This window comes from Cyprinus carpio, chromosome B1 (assembly GCF_018340385.1).
Source record: "Cyprinus carpio isolate SPL01 chromosome B1, ASM1834038v1, whole genome shotgun sequence".
In the NCBI taxonomy this organism is placed as follows: Eukaryota; Metazoa; Chordata; class Actinopteri; order Cypriniformes; family Cyprinidae; genus Cyprinus; species Cyprinus carpio.
In genome coordinates this window covers 20,391,970-20,414,772 of record NC_056597.1, presented here as the reverse complement: position 1 = coordinate 20,414,772, position 22,803 = coordinate 20,391,970, and the positions used below count along the sequence as shown (strand labels likewise).

Here is a 22,803-nt window from a genome sequence, read left to right as displayed (position 1 = left end):
CATTCTGTTGGCCCTTCATTACTGTGACCAGGAGGATTATGGCTATAGAAGACAAGAAGAGTGATGAGCTGCCATGCTGTCAGACTGTGGGTGGCAAAGACTGGTCACTACACTTCTGTTATCTCATATAAATGATTACCCTTCTATTTTCATCACTGCTGCCATTTATCTGAGAGATGATTTCTAGGGAAGCACAGAATTATACGCAAATTTAGAATGACAAAGTGTAAAACACAACAGGATTAAACTCTGCAGTTTAAATGGTCGCTTAGAGATGCACAGTGTGTCAGATTACCGGATGTTGTGCTTTACTCAATTTATCATGTTAGCATAATATGTGCACCTGAGATAACAAACCAGAAATGTGCAATCAAAAATGTCTGCTTTGTGTTTTGCTGCTGGAAGTAGAGTAACATAAATTAACTGCCATATTCTGTATAATAGTTTCAGCATGGAAATGTGCCTGATTTAGCATCTTGGAAAGTTCCATAAAGCGGATGTTTAAGGCCTGTGTAAATTGTAGTCTTTGAGATTTCATCTTTGTAACACCCTCAGGCACCCATTTTCCGGACATGCAAGTACAGCTTCTTTCTATTTAAATAGGGACAGACTGAAATCCCCATTTGTTTTAGCAAACAACTAATTAAATATGACAGCAACTGGAATGCAGATTTTGCCCAAACAGAGCAAAATTTGATGCTTTTTGTCCCTCAGAATTGAACTGGCACAGGAATAACTCATCTGAGCTCACCTTTTCACTTGCTCTTATTTTGCTGTTCTTCACTTGATTTCAAATGTTACATTTTAAGTTGCATGGAGAGTATGATAGGTTTAACATTTATTTCATATTTTGAGTTTTAATTTTAAGTTTAAGATTGAATTTCAGTTTAAATGTTAGTATTTTTATGTGTTTGTTTTAGCGTTTTAGTACTTTATTTTAATATATACATGGTAGTTCAAAAATGGGCTAATTTTGGATCTTTGAGATTTCATCTTTGAAACACCCCCAGGCAGACATATTTAAGTACAGCTCCTATATATTTAAATTGCCACTGACTAAATTCTGCTAGCATATTCATTTTGGCAGACCACTAATTAAATATGATAGCAATTGCATCACAAATTTGGCCCCTTTAGCTCAAAATTTGGCTAAACAGAAATATATTTCTTTGCAAATGTGATCAGACAAATATTAGATGGGGGGGGGGATGCATGCATAAAGCAAAACAAAGCTCATCTTCCCTCAAAATTGAAGTGGCACAAGAATAACTCATCTGCGCTCACACTTCAGGCGTCACCTCCATTCCCCAACCAACATAATGCATGATGGCTCTCAGAATATCCATTATGTGATATCCATCCAGTTCCCTAAAACCTCAAGCATAGAAAGGCAGAGAAAGTTTGATCAAAACTGAATGGTAATGTGTTTTGTGACATGCTGTGTAATTGATTCTGTCTGTGGAAAGTTTTTGATGCGATGTTGGCTTTTCTGTATGACTCTTTGAGATACAATAGGTGATCCCTGTATACTTAATGTGTTTGTGTTTGTGAGGAGATCTAGGATTCTAGTCATATGAAACCATCGTACCTTGACATATGCTATTATGAAATAAGATTACAGATGTGCAATGAAATTACTCACATATGGCACGAAGGGCAATACACAAACACATGACGAAAAAAAAAAAGTCTAGAGAGAGAGTAGAGAGATAATTCCTATGACAGTTTAATGCATGTAAACATCTGTCAGTGACACATCTGGAACAGGTGGTGTTACCAAAGACAAAAATGCAGTTTTTTTTTTCTCTAAAAAACACTGTGGCTGTACTTTTTTGTGTTGTTACAATAGATAACAAATGCAGGATCTCTCCAGACATCTTTTCTAGCCAGACTTTCTCAAACCCAAACTACAAAGTGTTTTAGATGTCTTTTATTCATGACCTTTAAAGCCTCCATGAAATCGGAATGAGAATTTGAGGGGCTTTTAGTCCATGTCTGTGAGCTTTAAGGACATTTATGCTGGTACACAGTTCACAAAAGCAACCTTTAGCAGTTTTGCAGTATTAAAAAATATTTTAAATCTAGGGCAAATATACAATACACAGATCTGGAAATTAAAAAAGACATTAAAATCTATCTATCTATCTATCTATCTATCTATCTATCTATCTATCTATCTATCTATCTATCTATCTATCTATCTATCTATCTATCTATCTATCTGTCTGTCTATCTATCTATCTGTCTGTCTGTCTGTCTGTCTGTCTGTCTGTCTGTCTGTCTATATACATGTTTTTTTTTCTGTATGTATTTTTTTCACTGTCGTTCTATCATTCTGTCTATCGTTCTATCTATCGTTCTATCTATCGTTCTATCATTCGATCTATCATTCTATTTATCATTCTCTCTGTCTGCAAGTCCTAAGCGTTCAAACTCTAAGGTTTTTAAATCTTTCAAAGCTTTCAAACAGGGATTTATTGAGTCAACATCCAGAGTTTGTCTTGACAAACTTTGCTTTTCTTCTTAAATATTAAAAATTTCTTTGAATTCAGTTGAAGTATGTCAGCACAGGAAATAAATTTGCTTCAAACCATTTTATGAGGTCTTTACATTTTGGTGTGATGAAATATGCTGTAAGGAGAAGGAGACCATCTGTGTTGCCCAAATGCTTTTATACACATGTGCCATTTAAATGATACTGTTTTTCTAACCTAATGTAAGCTCTGATAAGCGTGATCTAGACAGGTGCCACATAATCTGCCTTACTATCGCAATTGTTGTGCTCAGAACTAGGCTACATGTGAGCACATACTGACGGGTGTCATAAACCCTAGATTCAGTTGCATGGCCACACAAAATTTGTGGACAGCTGTCAAGCTTTTAATCAGTACAAACCAACACTGCTACCATCACTTCACCACACATAAACAAGCACACACTCACCCAGAGACACCCGCTTTCCCCCAAATACCCTACGGTACATCTGACTGCTCTGCCTTGAGCTTGTAATCCATCTCTGGGAGCCACAACACCCAGTGCAATTATTCTTTCTTGCTGACTTTACCTGGAAAACATAATTGAAAGAAGTTGTTTTTATTCGTACCACTTAAGGTAAATCTTTAAAGAAGAAAAATGGAGACTCGAACAAGCCAGTTTCTTGATGTTGTAATGACACGAGAAATTAATAGACTGTCAAGGGAAAAAACTTCAGTGGGGAACTGGGCAACTTTGTTGCATACTCTTTAAAAACTCACTAGAATAAACTTCTGTGATGAAAAAATAAATTGGCCAATTAACTTGGCTGCAGAAAGACGGGACTGTGTATTTTGGTAATCATGCATTTGTGGGTGATATACTTTATGAATGGCCCCAATTTGACCTTAAGGCACTTAACCTTAAAGGTTGTTACAGTGTGCATATAGACCTTAAGAAGTCATTAACTAATGATAAAACTATAATAAAAAGGATCCATATTATTACAGTTAAGGCTTGACAACTAGTTCTACTTTAGTTTTGGTCCAGATTTTATTTTATTTTATTTTATTTTATTTTATTTTATTTTATTTTATTTTATTTTATTTTGCATCATATACTTTATATGGTGCACATTGTATTAGCTCCATCTTGTCCTTTCAAGGTCCCTAGCTTGAGAAAACCTCTGCCGAACCTTTCAGTTCAGGCCTATTTCTTTTCGTTTTCATCAGTTTATCCTTTTTCCTTCATTCTTGTCCTTATATCTGTCGCAACCTTTCTTTGTGCTGCCTTTTTTCGTCCACAGAGGTTTGAAGCCCTTTAAAGGGTCAGTCAGATTTGGAGGGGCAGCCATTAAACAGTTTCCCTCTCTCTTTTCTCTGTGTGACAGTACTAGTGTGTGATGTTGTCCCAGGATGCCTCCATTCTGCCTTATTGACAAAGTTTCTGTCAGTCATTGGTAAGCCTAGATGAAAAGAGGAACCCAAGAGTGAATGAGTGAGTACCAGAACCAGTAATGAGGACACGCTCTGCAGTCACATCCTTAATCAAGTGTGTAAACAACTGATGGGGTATTTGATGACGGTAATATTTCACTATATTGTAGAAACTTTTTTCTCAGGTAACCTAAAAATGGCTAATAGGGTAACATCTAAATTATCTGGTTTAATGTAAGTCTAAGTCATTAATGTTGCTAGACTTATTATTGATCGTACTTGGAATTAGGGGCAACTTTTTATTTTATTTTATTTTATTTTATTTTATTTTATTTTATTTTATTTACTGAACAAACCTGACTTTAAGAGTCAGAACACAGAGAGAGAGAGAGAGAGAGAGAGAGAGACAACTCTGTAACATTTACAGCATAACGTCTCGTTATGTAACAGTAAATTTTATGACAGTAATCCAAAGCATTTTTGCAAATGTCAAAGTAATTTGTGGGGTGTAAAGATGGAGCATTATGCCCGAGACAAGCGAGGATGTGGTATATATGTATAGAAGAAAACAGCTGTAAATTGCTGGCACAGTCAGAGGTATCAAGTGGTTCCAACCCAAGTGATAGTTTAGGATTAATGGTGCAGTCTCCAGTGCATGCTTTCTATGGAAACTCAAGTAGTCGGAGACAGGCCCTTGTGTGCGGCTGTTAGTACAGTAGACAGGAACACCAGAGCAGGGTGATGAATGGCCCAGCACTGGCTCCCAATCTGTTTTGACAGCGACTCACGTCGGCTGTGTTAGTCAGCGAGGATGCATGTGTATGTGTGTATGAACCAGAGTAAGTAATTGCAGCTTTTTATCTCACAATTCAGATTTTTCTCGCAAATCTGAGTTTGTATGTCTCACAATCCTGACTTTTTTCTAACAATTCTTTTCTCACAAAGTCAGAATTTATAAAATTGATATCAAACTCGCAGTTCTGAGAAAATAAAAGTCAGAATAGTGAGATTTAAATTCAGAATTGTGAGATATGTATTCAGAAATACGAGATGTTAAAAAACAACAACAACAAAAGAATTATGAGATATGAACTCACAATTTCAAGAAAAAGACAGAATTGTGAAATAAAAATTTGCAATTAACTTTTTTAGTGGCAGGAAAAAAAAACTATTTAGAGAAAAAAAAAAATCTGATTTTAAATGTTAACTCAGAAAGTGAGAATTATGAGAGAAACTTGCAATTGAAAGGGAAAATAGATTCAGAATTGTGAGATAAAAATTTATATATATATATATAATTACTATTTAGAATATGCAATTGAAAGGGAAAATAGATTCAGAATTGTGAGATAAAAATTTATATATATATATATATTTGTGTATTTCTTTTTCATTGTACACAAAGGACAAAAGTGTTCTAAGTCTTTTCAAGTCAAACAGTTTTATGTGAGAATCCCAAAATTTTAATTTCACCAAAAACATCCATCTCTTTGGCGTGTTCAGAGAAGTAGCAATACCTGATGTGTGAATGAATTGTTCAAATGTTGTGTCAAATATGCCAACGAATCATTGATCCAGTTCACAACACCTGTCTGAATGATTGATTTTTGAATCTAACAAATCCAACTCATGATTCTCAGTTGTTAACCTCTCATTTGAAGTGACGATTCAGAAAACTTGGAATAAAGAGCATAATTTATATGACCAGCTTTATGTATCTTTTTTGAAGCTTAAATTAGATTGAGTAAATTGATGGCAATAATTTCATTTTTTTTGCTGAACAGCTCCCTTAACTTTATGTTAATAGCAATGTGCCATTAACATATTCCCTCTTAAGAAGGGCACGAGCATGCTCTCTCAGTGACTCATCTGTCACACTCTTCTTCAGGTTGCTGGGTAAAGAAAAAAAGCATCTGCTCTGCATGTCACACACAGGGCTGAATACAGCTGACAGAAAGACAAACAATTCATGCTTATAGTTAGTTTAAATGACAACAGAGTTAGTATCACTATCATTTATCGGTGACTCCTGTATTTACATCTAAACCCCAATAGGTGACAACAAGTGACTGTTTGTATGAAAGAATGAGCCATTGAAGCATTCAACTCATTTGTTCAAAAACACTGATTTGTCAAAGAACATCCTATTACTCATCATATTCGTTCACAAATACTGATTAATTTAGGATCAAAACAAATGACTGTCTTAAGTGTCTTTATGAGTGAGTGAATGTGTGACTGATTCGTCCATTCATTCGCCCTGATTCAATCAGGAAAGAAAAAAGTGATTTGCTGAGTACAGAACCACTTAATAGCATACTATTCTTACTGTTTTTATAATGTCTGTCTATGGAAGAGAAGTATGCTATTACACAATATTTTATGTTCTGCTATGTCTTTGTTTGAAACTATCTTCATTGGTGGATCAAAAATAGATAAAGTAACTAGCAATATTGTGTCTGGATTGCGAGATATTCATGTTATTCCTATTGTTTATTGAACTATTGTATAAAAACAATATCGCTTAAATTTACCACAGAAGTGTGGACTTTCTATGGTGCATTTATGTTACTTTTAGAGGCTTTTGCAGTTGGGCAAATTCAGTCACTGAGAATTGTTGTTGTATGGAAAAGATCTGTGTGATTCTTTGAGAGAATAAATAATGACAGTATTTTCATTTCATTCTATTTCTAAAATGTGCAGGTTTTGGCTTTGTTTTCCTATTGTTTCCAATAAGAAAACAAAGCCAAAACCTGGACATTTAAGGAAATCCCGGCCAGAACATGTCTGGGAAAAACAGGACGTATGGTCACTCTATCTTAATGTCATCTGTGATTCATATTTTAGTATGTTTAGCAATCTGTAGTTACTTTCCCTGTGCTAAAAACAGCAGAGTGTGAAGAGTGTCGACGATTAACACTTGGCGATTAATGAGTTCCCTGATGTGTAAGTTATGTGTATAAACTGATGTACACAACATGTAGTGCATAATGGATTCTGAACCACTGACATATTGATGATTATTCAGCTGTTTAACAGAATGCCTGACAACACTCATTACTAATTTTGTTGCCAAATGTCATCATCTCCTATTTTCAACCATCATTTTTGAAAATGAAATATTATGGGTATAGGAATCCCATAGACTTACATTAAAGGAGGGTCCAAAGTCATACGTGTCACTGGACAGAGACACAGAGAAATAGATATGTGGGCTCTTTTGACTTGGCTTACAGTAAAGAATGACTTAGCAACAGCCCAGAACACTTGTTTTGTAGCATGTTTTATGATCTTGTTGTATGCAAAACAAAGAGTGATGTAATTGCTGGCCTCCATAGCAATTACATAACCTTTCTCCCGCCCCTATATCATAGATTGGTCGGTTGGCGTTTGCAAGCAGATCCAGAGAAAAACAACAGTAGGGTTCCTGTGGCATGCTGTGCCTGAAGAAGAACAGTGTGACGTGTATGTTGTTGCATGTGCCATAATCGCTATGGTGCATCATCATATTGTGCTTACATCTCGATACTATTTTTTATCAGCTCACATCTTGCACACCATCATATGCTTATAATGGAGAAACATATTTGCATTAATTCAAAAGACTGCATTATTGCAATTGCAATAATGAAAGCAAGGAATATTACACTTCTAAACCGATATATTTGTGTCACCCCATTGCTTTAAATGTGATTATTTTTTTTATTGCAAAACTCCCATTTCCCATTTAACTTTAGGTTTTGCAATAGCCTGAATCCACTATCAAATATTAGATTATCAAAGATCAGAATCCAAAAACAATAGGTAAAATTAGATATATTGCGAGATAAAAGATACATTGGTAAAATACAACATTACACAAAAGCACCAGAACCGAAGGAAGTAACTCAGTCAGCATGCTGACACAAAATCTGCTCATGTCCAGATGGTTTCGTCCACAGAAACCAGACCGCTTGGTTAAAGTGGAGTGATTTTAATGTACATTACTGCAGGCAAATGTGCCAGCTATGATGTAACCTTGACCCTTGAATGGAACTGCTACAGGTCTGGCTCTGGAAAATGAGCTCATATGTGAACAACAGGAATTGAACTCATTACATATGTACATTTAATATTCTAAGTAAGGTTTTAACCTCTGTAGATGGTTAACTTTCACCTCTGTTACTAAATAATTCACACCTTTGGATCATGCATTATCTACTCAATAAAGGAGATTTAGAGATTCAAGACCCGGCTTGCATTCCTAAATATGGCATGTGGCAGAGTTCAATTTGTCCTACAGCATAATTTAAAGGAACAGTTCACCCTATCACCTTCTCACCAATGGATCCTCTGCAGTGAATGGGTGCCATCAGAATGAGAGTCCAAACACCTGATAAAAACATCACAACAATCCACATTACTTAAATCCATTAATTAACATCTCGTGAACCGAAAAGATGTTTGTTTGTTTGTTTGTTAGAAACAAATCCATCTTTGAAACATTGTCAACTCCAAATTGTTTCTTCCTGCTAAATAAGTCGTCGATTCATTATATTGCTTTCTCCAGTGAAAACAATCAGTAGAGAAATATGCACAGATCAAAAACCATTTACAAGCGGAAACAGTCCAAAACTGTTTTAATCAAATATTTTGGTGGATTTTAATGAGAGAAGAAAACTGTTGGACTGTTACAACTGGCTCATAGTTGCAACATTAATGAGAGGCAACATAGGCGGGCAAGTAGGAAAAAGAGAAGTTTTATTTAACAAAAGCATATATTTAACAACAGATAACCAAACAATGAGTAGTCAGTATATGGACGTCAGTAGTGAAGAATGCATGAAAGAGGACTGTAAGGTGAAGGTCTGTATGAATGTTAACACAAATAATAACAGGAAATCAAAAGAAGCCGCTCGTTCAAGTGCAGTCACATTGTTACGCGTGCCGCAAATCCACCGCGCTGGAGCTCTTATAGGCCTGATGATGAGCCGCAGGTGGAAAGACCACACCCCCACTAACGACATACCTAAAACTTAACAAAAAACAAACAAACACAGGCCCAGCACTAACTGGGACCTAACATGGACTATCACAATATTTGTGAAACAGATAACCTCTTTAATTTGTTGTACTGCATGTCACGGCTTGCATCTTAAAGCAGTAGTTCATTTATTTTAATTACACAGCAATTGACACTTGTGCATATGCAAATATTTTAGTATATTTGTATATTTATGCAAATAATATATGTTTTTCTTAATTGTTTTCATGTCTCCGCTGAATTACTATTAGATTATGGTATATTGATAATTGACAAATGCTGTCAGGTTGACCTAGAAGCATGTCTGTAATTGATTCTAGAGAAGAAGCATGTGTTGTGCCCATTTTAAAGTTTTAACAAAACAGTCCAAAATATTTCCATATTGGCACCCAAAATGAGTTTGAACCCCCTGGTAAATATTATTTAAAACACAGAGAACATAGTTTGTTTGTTTTTTAGTCCATATTCCTTATATTCAGTGCAAACTGCTTCTCTCGATAATACTATTATTATTATTATTATTATTATTATTATTATAAAAAAAAAATTGTCCTTTTTGTCAAAAGGTTTTTTTGATTATCAAATGTCAGTTTGACACTAGGCAACACGGTCAGGGCTTGCCAGTGCATATTTGAACTTTATTTCACACTATGTGTAGTCTCCTGATTATACTTGACCACATTATCAAAATTCATGTTTCAAAAATGACACTTTCTGAAAATTACAATTGGTGTACAGCTTAGCTATGAACCCACAGTCATGTGAATGTCCCTCCTGCAATGAGAGCCACTATTGTCAGCTCAATACAATTATATTGTACTCAGATTTTTAGTTCCCTTTCAGTCGGTCACTCAGAGTCACATTGGTGACCGACGAATTGGGATCCTTACCAAAGCACCATCAATGCTGCCCCTTCAAATGTGTGGTGTATGAGTCACCTGCGCCCCTTTTTGGCATAGGCCAGGGCTCGCAACAAGAAGGCCAGCCACTGTTGTCATAACACTACCCACTAAGTGAGATTGGATAACACTGGGAAAACGTACTGGAGGTTTCAGAAGCACTTACACATATGGATAACTGTTTAGGTGCATATGGAAGATTTAGACGGGATTGTAACCCTCTTGGAAAATGGTAGAAGTCTGCCTGGAAAACAAGGGCTCAGAGGCTATACCGTGGACTTTACACATATGGGATCCACTTAGGTCTCTACATATGGAATCCAGCCCTCTACCAGTTCTCAGGTATTCATTGAGTGAGGGGCTAGCACCGGACGTTCCACCACGTCTGGCTGCCGAGGGGATGGAGGAGCTCAACAGGGTCTACAATACAGACACTCTGGAGCAGTTTTAGCAAGCCGACACTAAACTGGAGCCTCTCAGTGCCTCTACCCGTTTGAGGTGAGAGCACAGGAGGATACCGGCTCAACACAAAGGCTATAGAACCTAGTGAATGCGTTGGGGGTTGCCCAGCCCCACAGCTCTACAAATATTTGTCAGCGAGGCGGCACGAACCAGAGGCCAGGAGGATGCAACACTTCTAGTACAGTGAGCTCACAACCTGAGTGGGCAGGGCACACCCTGTACCTGATAAGCCAGGATGATGGCATCCACTATCCAGTGGGCCATTCTCTGCTTGGAGATGGCATTCCCCTTCTGCCGGCCTCCGTAAAAGACAAAGTGTTGATCTGAGGTCTTGAAGCTTTGTGTCCGGTCCACGTGTGATCTCAAGGCGCAGACGAGACACAGCACAGCTAAGGCTGGGTCTGCCTCCTCTGGGGGCAGTGCTTGCACATTCACTACCTGATCCCTGATGGGGAGAGTAGGAACCTTGGGCTCATAGTCGGGCCAGGGCCTCAGGAGTACTCGCCCGCCACCTCCTAATTTGAAGTCGGAAGGTTCTGAGGTCACTTCATAACATTTACGTTCCAGGTCTGCTCAACCATGCGGACGACAGGCTTAATTTGGCCCAAACCTTAGGCATGATACGTCAACTGAAAATGCGTGTAGGTCCCCTACCCTCTTGATGGAGGCCAATGCATTTAGGAGCAGAGTTTTCATTGAAAGAAACTTTAGCTTGACTGACTGCAAGGGCTCAAATGGGCCCTGCTGTAGTGCTCTGAGCACTAGAGACAGGTCCCAAGAGGGTATAGAGGGAGGCCGGGGAGGATTCAACCTTCCCACTCCCCCAAGGAACCTGGTGATCAGGTCATGCTTCCCTACCGACTTCCCTTCCATGGGGTCATGGTTAGCAGAGATCGCAACAACATAGACTTTAAGGGTAGAGGGAGACAGCCTTCACTCCAACCCTTGCTGCAAAAATGAAAGCACGACTCTGATTGGGCATCTCCGGGGGTTTTCTCTGCGAGAAGAACACAGCTTGATGAATAGGTTCCACTTCAAGGCGTAAGCGTGTCTCGTAAACTGTGCTTGCGCCAAAGTGATGGTGTCAACTAACTCTTGGAGTAGGTCCCCTAGAACCTCCGTGTCCCGTCCAGGGACCAGACAAAAAGTCTTCAGAGGTCTGGACGTGGGTGGCACAGGGTGCCCTGTCTCTGAGTCAGTAAATCCTTTCTCAGAGGAATCTGCCAGGGAGGGGCTGTCACGAGGAGCTTTAGTTCTGGGAACCAGGTCCAAATGGGCCAGTAAGGCATGGCATTGAGAAGTTTCTGGAGAGGCAAACACGTCTACCTGTGCGGCTCTGAAACAACTCAAAATCAGCTGGACCGTCTGGGGATGGAGTCTCCATTCTCCCGGGAGCGCAGTTCGTGACAGCCTGTCGGCTGCATGGTTGAGCAGACCTGGAACGTGAATGGTACGAAGTGACCTCAGAACCTTCCGACTCCAAAGTAGGAGGTGGCGGGCGAGTTGCAACATGTGATGGGACCGCAGACCACCTTGTTGTTTGAAGTAAGCAACGGTCACAGTGTTGTACAGACTAGCACGTACTTGCCTTGTAAGGACCACTTGAGACAGTTCAAGGCAAGGCATACCGCTAACAACTCTAGGCAGTTGATGTGCCAGTGCAGTTGTTCAAACCCCCGGCACTGCATGCCTGTCATTTGTGGCCCCAAAGCTGGTGGTAGGAAAATAAGCTCTTTCAGGGAACTGCTCTTACAGGTGCTGAGATGCACAGGGAAGATGGCCACTTACAGCACAACAGGGGGTAGTGCAGCTTGAAGTGTGCAACCCACTCGACACAGGAATGAGCACCACTGAAGTGCCGTCCACCAACACAAAAGCTCCCTTAGAGCATGTTGAACTCTTCACACACAAAGCAGATTTTGCAGGAGCAGAACGATGTTCTCACTTGGCTCCAAAGTGAAAAGCTGGTATGCGTTGCACCTGCTGCCTATGTGTACTCGTGCTGTCATCAGCAGCAGCTGGATGCAGTCATCGCATGCCAATTTGCATTGGCTCATTTAACTTATAGTAGATTGGACTCCCGAAGCGAGATCCCAATTGGTTGGTCACCGATGTGACGTCTCCGTTCCCTCCTTCAGGGAACGAGGGTTACATACGTAACCGAGATGTGACCTTGTAATGAATAATATCTCTCTTCAATCGATTTAGCTGTGAGCACTTCGCATCATTAAATGTGTATCATTTTGAAATATACTTTGCCACAATTTGTCTTCAGCTACTTTATCAGCTAGTTCAGCAGATTTGATCATAGATTTGATTTCAATTGTGATTAGATGTATAGTATTTAGTACAATAGTTATATTTAAAGGATAGTTCACCCTAACATAAAAATTCTGCAGTTCATTTTTCATTCTCATGTCATTCCGTGTCATTCATGTCAGTCTTTTTTCTTTTAAACACAAAAGTGTTTTTGCCTGTACAATGAAAAGTATTTTTTTTTTTTTTTTGGCCTTAATTGTTTTTTCTTCTTTTTCTTCTACACACACACACAAAATCTCAAAAGAAAGTAGAAAGCAGAGAAATGCATCATTGTTGATTTTTGCCCATTATCCCGATTTTGTCTTGTGATCATGTCTTTTTTCTTTGGACATCAAATCATTACAATTTCAAAAACATGTCATGAATTTTCTTGCCTTTCTGGATTTTTATAATGATCTGAATTTTAATGGTAAAGGTTTGTTGTACATGTAAACACACATAAAAGTCCACTGAAACCAATCATTGGCAACATCTAAAAGATCTAGTTTCAAGACATTATTTATTATGACTATCCAACTATTAATAATCTAATAAATTAAAATACTGTAGCTAAATCAGCCTGACTACATTAGTCTAGACCAACAAGTGAAAGTTATTATTTAATGTCTAAATTAGCCTTTATTACTTTTGATTAAAATAATACATATTTCTTTTAATCAGATCAGTGGAAATCACACCTTTCATTAAACATTCCAGAGTACTTGTCCCTTGGATGTGATTTTAATTAGTGTTAACCAACTTGTAATCTTGTTTTTTAGTGTATAAGTAATATAATATATCAATATATTTATATAGGGCATTATGAAAAGGACTTGTTTGGTAATGTCTTGATTTAAGAAAATGTTCAAATGATAATCATATGCAAATAGCAGAAATAGAATAGCCATAATAAAACATTTAGTGACAAGTATCTAGACTTTATGTATGTTAAGCATTTTGAAAAACATTAGAATTAACCATATCTCTGCACCAGAATGTATCTTATGAATGTTTAGATGAGATATTTTAAACTTGTACTTGGAGTATTGTTCTAAAAACTCATGGCTGCAGTTGTATCTACAATTCTCAGATATGAGAGTCGAGGACGTGTCTTCTTTCTGCACTTCACATGCTGATTCATGTTATTGCACTTGACAGAGTTCATTTCCAAGAGGAAACCATCAAACTTCCTGTTCATCGCTGGGGATATTACGGTCAATTTTGATATGAACAGCCTAACTGCAATGGGAACACATTACATTCGGAAGCCTGGAATGCAGATGCATGATTATATCTATTACAAACATCAATTTCCATCACATTACTCAACCGAATGTTCCCTGTCATGTGCACAGCACTGCCATACCTCCCTACGCTTCTTTGTAGATTTGTTGCTTCATATACTTCATCCCAGAAGCAAAATGCCATTGGTAAATCACAAGTTTGACGGAATGGGAACATAATTCCACCCCGACATGAGTTCTATGCTTCAGTGACCTCCTACACTAGCCTTCCACCTGAGATATGTTTTTTTACTATATTACATTCAGCAATTGTGACTATTAATAAGAATATGGATTATTGCATGAATCTGATTTATAGTCACCTGATTATATACTGCCCGACCGCATCATTTAATGTCCACTTCATGTCAGATTTCTGCTATTTACAGCCTTCTCTTTGCAGTTTAAGCAAATTATTATTGATTCAGAATGTGAGAACTGAGGGTCATCTCATTAAAAAGGTAGAACACACTCTTCAGAACGTCTTCAGCACGGTCCTTTTTTAATGTATCTCAGCCTGTTATATTTAAATAATTGTTCATATTGTGAATTTACCCCAATCAAGACAGCTATGTCCTTATACCAGAATGCCACGTACTGTAAATAAAAATGTTGTTCTTAAAAGACTTAAAATAATTAAAAATTGACTGAGTTAGGTTTTTATTTATTTATTTGTTTACAGTATATAGTCATATAAACGGTTCAAATTTACAATAAAACATGATAAGAACCTGGATGAAAGCATGAAAGCTGTCCAAACTTGGAGACCTGAAAAATGTGGATATCTCAATCAAATGTAATGAACAGATTTGTTGCACATTAGCACCCCAGGAGCTCGGATTTACAGAGTCAAAAATGATGAGTCTGTGAAATAGCGGGATGGGTGTTAATGTGGTGGTGTTACTCCATTGATCCTGCCTGGATCCCATGTCCCGAAGTTCTGATGTGGGCTTTTTAAGTCTCTAAAGCTAAGGGCTCAGTTTCTGTCGACAAACGCCATTGAAGTATGGAAAGGAATCCCTTAGCATCAGAAACGATCATGGATTATTGGGTCAGTGTGGGCAGGGTGCAAAAGGACACATTCTCATTTTTCATTCTTTGATTTTGAGCACATCAGTCACCCTTATATTGAACGTTTCATTTGAAACCCTTTTGCTTCTAAACCATAGTAAAGCAAAAGCTCAGGGCACTAAAAGCTGAAGGCCAAGATTTTTGAGGCGAATTCTGAAGCATGCTTCATAACGTAGTCATTCTCACCAATTGCCAAATTTGTGTAAAATTTAGTAAATAAAGCACACTCGTTATCACACCAGTTATCTGGTAAATTTGCATAATTACAATTTGGAGTTTTTATATTTTAAATTTTCTTTTTTTTTTCATTTTGGTTTATCTTTTAGTGATTTTACTGTATGTGTTACGGTGTCATTTTTATTGTTTTTCAATATTTCTATTAGCTTTCGTTCATAATTCAGTTTTAGTAATTTTAGTACTTTTTAGTTATTCTGGAGACTTAAAGACATGCAAAGCATCGACTCACACTTTTAATTTTGAAAGACTGTTAAATCTCGGAGACTTAAAAATTAAAATGTAATTGTGAATTATTTCTCATGATGTCACCATTATTTCTCTCAACTGAAACTTTATATCTTCCAGTAGTGCATAGTGAATAGTTTCATAATTGCAGTTTCACATTTTATTCTAACTGTATATTAAAAACAAATACTTTATTTACTTTTTTTTTACCCTGAAGCAAAAACAGGCTTCCATATCTAACAGCTTTTATCTAAGTGGAAATTTACATCATAAATTTTTCTAGGATGCCTTTTTTGAAGCAGACGAAGGAGGTTGGGTGTTAGTACTTTATCCGCACCTTTAATCTTAATGCATGCCATATGTGTTCTGTGTATTAAGCCCTTGTGAAAAGTGAAAGTGGGACACTCTTTGCGAATTAAGGTACTTTATAGCCTCAATCTCCAAATTTAAGCAATGTTGGTGAGAGAGAGAAAAAAAGACAAGTAGAAGAAAAGGGTGGAAAAAGATCAATGTCTTACATTTGCCTCTCTACTGCACTTTCTCAGAAACAAATTAACCCCAGCACAGAGGAGACCCCTATTTGAGAGAAACATGGTAACGGACAGGGCATTGTTCTCCTCACCAGCTGCTTTTCTCATCCATAGATATGTGGAATATTCAATAAGGAAATCTATTCTCCATTTGTCCAGCAGAGGTCTAAATCTTCGCTCTGTATACACCATGGCACCGCCATGTCCTCTGGGACTACCTAACTGTGACAGTGAATGAATTTAGTGGGGAAGGGTGTAATTTGTCCTCAGCAATAATATGGAGTGGTCCGCTCTGCAGGCGGCGGGCCGTAATATAGCTTGCTGTAATGTAGAGAAACAGTCGCCCTCAGGGGTTCAATAACTGCTTATTACTCCTGCCTCCACTTCAGAAGCATCACCATCAGCCCAGTGGCCTCCCACATTATAACTCCGGCACAAATGCCTCTACTGCACTATCGACTGGAGTTTCTGTTATTCGCTAAGCCTGTTGAGCAAAATACCCTGTTTGTGGTCATGGTTCCACAGGTCCATGATCTAATAAATGATGTTAGGGAATTGTCCTTGCTAGCTCTCATTTGTCTTCATATAGAGCCAAGAGCCAAACTGGTCAGCATTCAGCAACAGGTTAAAATGACATCTTGATGAAACCAGCTTCAGAACTTCTTTATGTGTGTGTGTGTTTACATCTCAGTAGTGTGCAGTGGTGTTTTGAAAATGAGGAAGCAAAATTTTTTTTTTTTTTAATTATTTTTTTATTGTTCAAGTTAATTTTTCTTTGTTATTTTCTTGGTTAAATAAACATGACCTATACTATCAGAAAAAGAAACAGCGAGAAAAAACAAACAAACAATTAAATTATATTCTATATGTTTACACTGTTATTAATATGCTATTTATTTAAGCCAAATATGAATCTCATCAAGTTAGTGTTTTTAAGCATTTTACATTTATTCCAAAATAATAACTCAAGGTAGTAACAATTTAAACAATAGATTTTATTTGTGAAATTATATTATTTTTAATAGTTAACATTTAACTATTTTTGAATGAGCTATATTGTAAATATAGCTTGGTAAATATTGGTCACAGATGTTAACTTTAAATTTCACCAGACTTATTACTCACTAAAACTCCCACAGATCATGTTTTCAGGCCATCCCAAGTCTTATTTTGACTGGATTTATTGCATGAACCAATCACAGCTGAACTTAACCAGTCATATCCAATCATGTTGCGATGTAGGCATAGCCTCCTCTCACATGACGTTTCCCATTCATTCACTCAGTACACGCTTTAGGGGCTCGGTTAAAACTCAGTTGGGCTTAGGGAAGGCAAGGCTGATGCCGACTCCCGATGTGACAGTGTTTCTTTAGAAAAAAACAAGTGATTTATACCTTTTAATGTCATATTTTGTAATATTTATATAGTCTTGTGGATTTATTTCCACTCAGTGAACCTCTGGTGCAAAACAGCCTGATCACAGTCTGATCAATTTCCCTGTCTCTTTTTCTCCTCTATAGTGTGTCCTGGTACTGATAACAAGCTCAGCACACTGTCGGATTTGGACCAACAGTACAAAACTCTTCGCAAATTCTATGAAAACTGTGAGGTGGTCATGGGTAATCTGGAGATCACCAGTATTGAAAGAAACCGCAATCTTTCTTTTCTCAAGGTGAGTACAAAAAGAGACAGACAGACAGACAGACAGACAGATAGACAGACAGAGACAGACAGACAGATAGATAGATAGAGACAGACAGACAGACAGATAGATAGATAGATAGATAGATAGATAGATAGATAGATAGATAGATAGATAGATAGATAGACAGATAGATAGATAGTTTGCTTGATTCTACTTTTGGAAAGATGTTAGGAATTCAGCTTTGTGCCTTTTATTAAAATAACACAAATGAGCGAACTATTATCATGCACGACTAACAGAATACTATGTAAATATATAAAAAGCAGAAGACTATTTGTTTCCAATATGAACACTCCAATGACATGACATTAGAGAGTAAGTCACCATGTTTTTCTGATTTTCAAAGGCAGTTGGAGCTTTTAGCAGTCTTTTGTACGGATGCTGCAATTACTGGTAACACTGATGGTTAAATAGCTCTTTTACATTTGCATTAATGGATGTTACTCTGGTTCCACGCTTGGTATAACTGCAGAAATAGAGCAAAATGCTTTATGAGGCTGCCTTGTTTACATACTAAAACCAGGTGTATTACTTATTCACAGAAAAAAACATATGGGTCCTGAGTCTTAATAAATTAATGGTTAGGGCTATAAGCTTATAGCAGACTTGGGAAATCAAAATAAAACTATTTTGTGAAAAGGCGCTCTGATTGTTTTTGTTGTAGTATACGATAGGGGATATATTCACACGTTATAAAAGTGAAAATGATGTATAAAATCGATTTTAAGATAAAAAAAAATAACGATAAAGAATTAACTTGATGGAGCTCAAACTCAAAACACACAGCAGCAACAAACAGGATAAGTGTCTGTGTCATCAGACAAGTCAAGTCAAGTCAAGTTGAGCTTTATTGTCATTCCGCTACATGTGTGGACATACAGTGGAACGAAATGTCGTGCCTCACAGGACCACGGTGCTACATAAATACAGACATACAACAATGAATTAAACAGTATAAACCTATACACAACTAACCTACTGACAGATTTTGACTATAAATATACTATATAAATGTTTACCTATACATAAGCTAAAAAAATACAGACTATACGAATGCTTCACATGATTCTATACCTACCTTGTGGCCCGGAAAGAGACTGCGATCGGTGTGATGAGAGGTGATCCTCAAGTGTCGCCAGTGACACAGAATCGATCAGAGCACCGTCCAGGCCAGGCGAGTCCATCTGTCCTTCGAGAGAACGAGACTAGCAGTACGGTATAAGGTGACCCAATATATATGGAGGTTTCAGGAAGATAGGTGTTTGTTTTGGGCGTGACCCTGCTCCTGAACATCTGTTAACCAATTAACTCCATGAGTGCTTATATCAAAAAGTGCATTGATGATGTTACAGTCACCAAGACCATCACCACACGTGCAAACCAAAAGCGTGGATGACAGCAGAGGTTCGTGGAAATGGAATTTTCGCTCCCCTCGCGAGCCGCTTCTCTGCCGCTTCCTCAGCGCTCCCATTGCACGTCTTTTAGAATCCAGAGCCGAGGACAACTGAACCATGGGTCGCCTTCAACACGCACTTAAATCCAAGGTATCCAATTAAATCGTGCAGATAACAAACAGTTATTTCAACTATATTCAGTATTAATAAAACTTCTGTCATGACAAACTTCGAGACCTCAGCACTTCCGGCAACTCCTAGGGAGTCACTCTCTGTCACACGTGATGTCACGAGAATTTTCCTCCAAAGCATCAGACAGCAGCTCCCTGTAGCGGCAGGCAAGACATAATTCCACCTGCACTCGCTCAGTCTGATCTCTCCCAAAATTCTTCTTTTCTCTATGCTCACAGTTTGCTAATAAAACTCCACTCACAAAAATACTTTCATCCCAACATCCATTCCTATACCCTTCCCTTCAGCTGATTACAGCAATGCGGCTCACAGCCCAAAGACACGCAGGCTGGTTAAAGGGTTAGTTCAGCCAAAAATTAAAATTATGTCATTAATGACCCGGAAGAGAAGAAAAAGTGGAATAAAGTCGTAATTTTTGTTATTTTTGGAACAAAATGTATTTTCGATGCTTCAATAAATTTTAACGGACCCTCTGATGTCACATGGACTACTTTGATGATGTTTTTATTACCTTTCTGGACATGGACAGTATACCGTACATACATTTTCAATGGAGGGACAGAAAGCTCTCGGACTAAATCAAAAATATCTTAAAATGTTTTCTAATAATTATCTATAGCTACTTCTAAATTCCAGATGCCCATTCACTGTCCCTCACGCCAAAGTCCTTTTAAGACAAGTCATGTCACTCAGTGGCCATCTTTGAAACGCCTCTTAGGCATGCAAGAGCAACTCCTATCTCATTGTATGGGAAAACATCAAACTCTCCAAAACTGTTCACTAAGCTTATGATTAAATTTCATATTAGAAATCACCAAAGAAATCTGACAACAACTGTGTCATAAATGTTGTTACTTTTGCTCAGATAGCATTATTAAAAGCTTAATTATTCAGGCTAGATTAGTCAGTGTGCATGCGCAGTCCTAAGTGCACGTCTCAGACCGCTGACTGTTTCTATAGCAACCGGGACGCTTCTAACAGCAGCTGTAGTGACGCTCACTTTTCAGATTAGTGTTTAGCTCTTTCATTCAGAAGGCGGGGCTTCCTGCGATTGAGCGGCCATATTGAGCGTTGCATTTTTCCCCATTCAAAACTAGGAGTGACACGTCTTGGTTATTCTATAGTCTTTGCTCACGCAGACCAGCTGGTCTCCTTCAACCTCCAATTCTATTTCCAAATCTTCTATTTATTCTCCCCCTCCCGCCCTTCCTCCCTGCATCTTGAAACACACCCCACTCACAAACATCCTTTCATCCCAACATTAATTTTTTTCCACCCTGACTTCAGCTGTTTACAGGAATATGGCCCTGTGTCTCTAATAATCTCTAACCTCTACAAAATATTTCAGGGGGGATGGTGTGGTCAGTTTCTTTTTCAGCGATGTGGGGGTGGTCCTATAGCTAATTTTGCATAATCATTTTAAAATTTGTGTAATTTTTAAAAAGTTTTTTATTTAATGAAAAATTAGCCTTTTTAAATGAAACATTATTTATAAGCATTTTTTCCCTTCTAGTGCCTGAAATGGAGGAATTTTGGGCAATATTTTGCTAATTGTGTTTTTGTGCTGGTAGTGCTGGCACCTTGTCTGGTTTAGGAATGTCATGGATAAATAATGATGATAATAAAATCGCCAGTAGGTGGCAGCAAGTCCTTGTTTTAATAAATTATTTATTGAATCATTCAAATCAAATGATTCATTCAAAATGGCTGATTCAGTTAGAAACTAAACATGTGAATCCATCAGAATGGACTGTTGAATCACTGGCTCGTTCGATTCGTTCAAAATTTGATTAATTCAAGGAATGAAACACCATGTTGCTGTGCACTGTTGTATAAAATTAATAGCACATTTGTGACCCTGGACCACAAAACCAGTCTTAAGTCGCTGGGGTATGTTTTTAGCAATAGACAAAAAAAAAAAAAAAAAAAAAAAAAAACATTGTATGGGTCAAAATGATCAGTTTTTCTTTTATGCCAAAAATCATTAGGATATTAAGTAAAGATCATGTTCCATGAAGATATTTTGTAAATTTCCTTTTGTAAATTTATCAAAACCTAATTTTTGATTAGTAATATGCATTGTTAAGAATTCATTTGGACAACTTTAAAGGCAATTTTCTCAATATTTAGATTTTTTTCACCCTCAGATTCCAGATTTTCAAATAGTTGTATCTCGGCCAAATATTTTGCGATCCTAATAAACCATACATTAATGGTTAAAGCTCACCTTTTCAGCTTTCAGATGATGTATAAATCTCAATTTTGAAAAATTGACACTTAAGACTGGTTTTGTGGTCCAGGGTCACATTTGTGCTTGCGCAGAAATATTAGTACATTGCTTGTGCAAGGAATATAAAAACTCATACATGGATTTTTTTTTTTTCATTCATTGCTTGAATTATAAGGGCATTATAACTGTATTCTAACAGGCTTCATCGCGCAGTGAATGTTTTTGGACTCTCAAGACATGTTTTTGAGTATGGGTCACCATACTTGGCTGTATGTCATGTCACTTTTGTTTGTTTTTTGCAAAGTCTGTGACTCGATAATGTCAGCTCTACTATCGTATCTCAATTCGTCACACATAGCCCACAGCACAATAACATAATGTTGGGGAATGTCTTCAAATTATAATCAAGGAAAAATCATACCTTTTTGGTTGTCTTCTTTTAAAAGAACTTCAAAAGTTGCACTTGAACCATTTTGCGGAAAAAAAATGACAAAAGCTTGCTTCCACTTGTGAGCAGCTTGTTACAGTACAGAGTTCTGATTGGCCAATCGCCGCTATTTAGTTTGTGAATTATCATAAGTAATTTAGACAATTTTAACATTTCATTTGCATGGTAAGTTTTACATAATACACATTTTATCAAGGGGATGCTTTTTGTAATTTTCTTCAACTAGGGGGATGCCATCCCCCCGCATCCCCCCTCAATTCGACCCCTGGTTATTTATATGCGTCCCCTGTGCATTTTATTGAGACACTTCCCTCTTTTTTGTCACACATTGTGCACGAAAACAATTGAACAAACAAATCTGTGTTTCAAAGGTCTCTTGTTTACCTGTAGCCCTGATGTTTTCCCATCAATCCAGCATCTGGGTGTGTATTGGCAGGTGGTGTCACTTTAGCCTGTCAAGTAGACCTACGGTTCGCTGTCAGGTTTTATCCTGGTCAAGGCCTGAGCGTTCCAGCAGAAGCTAATGATGTTACAGGGTTTGACTGACTCTTCATTAAGGTCTGATCAATCAGACTGCTGGCTCCCTCCATGCCTGCTTAGTGGGAATACCAGAGTGGCTCAATGTCTGAGCTGCCAGCTCATGTTAACATCAGGAACTGCCACAGACAATCACCTCTTTGCATTTATTGCTCTGCCACCGCAGTCCATGTATATATATATATATATATATATATATATATATATATATATATATATATATATATATATATATACATGCAGTACATGTAGAGAGACAGATCTATGCAGCGGTAGAACATCTCAGCTCATTTTTTCTCCTTCCCTGTTAAAATCCTTCTCACATTTTAATCTCTGAGTTCAAAAACACACTCTCTAGGGG

At 37.6% G+C, this 22,803-nt stretch overlaps 1 pseudogene; it reads left to right on the top strand.

The window, feature by feature from the left end:
• LOC109052422 overlaps positions 1–22,803 on the top strand; it is a 158,985-nt pseudogene that overhangs the window by 76,257 nt on the left and 59,925 nt on the right.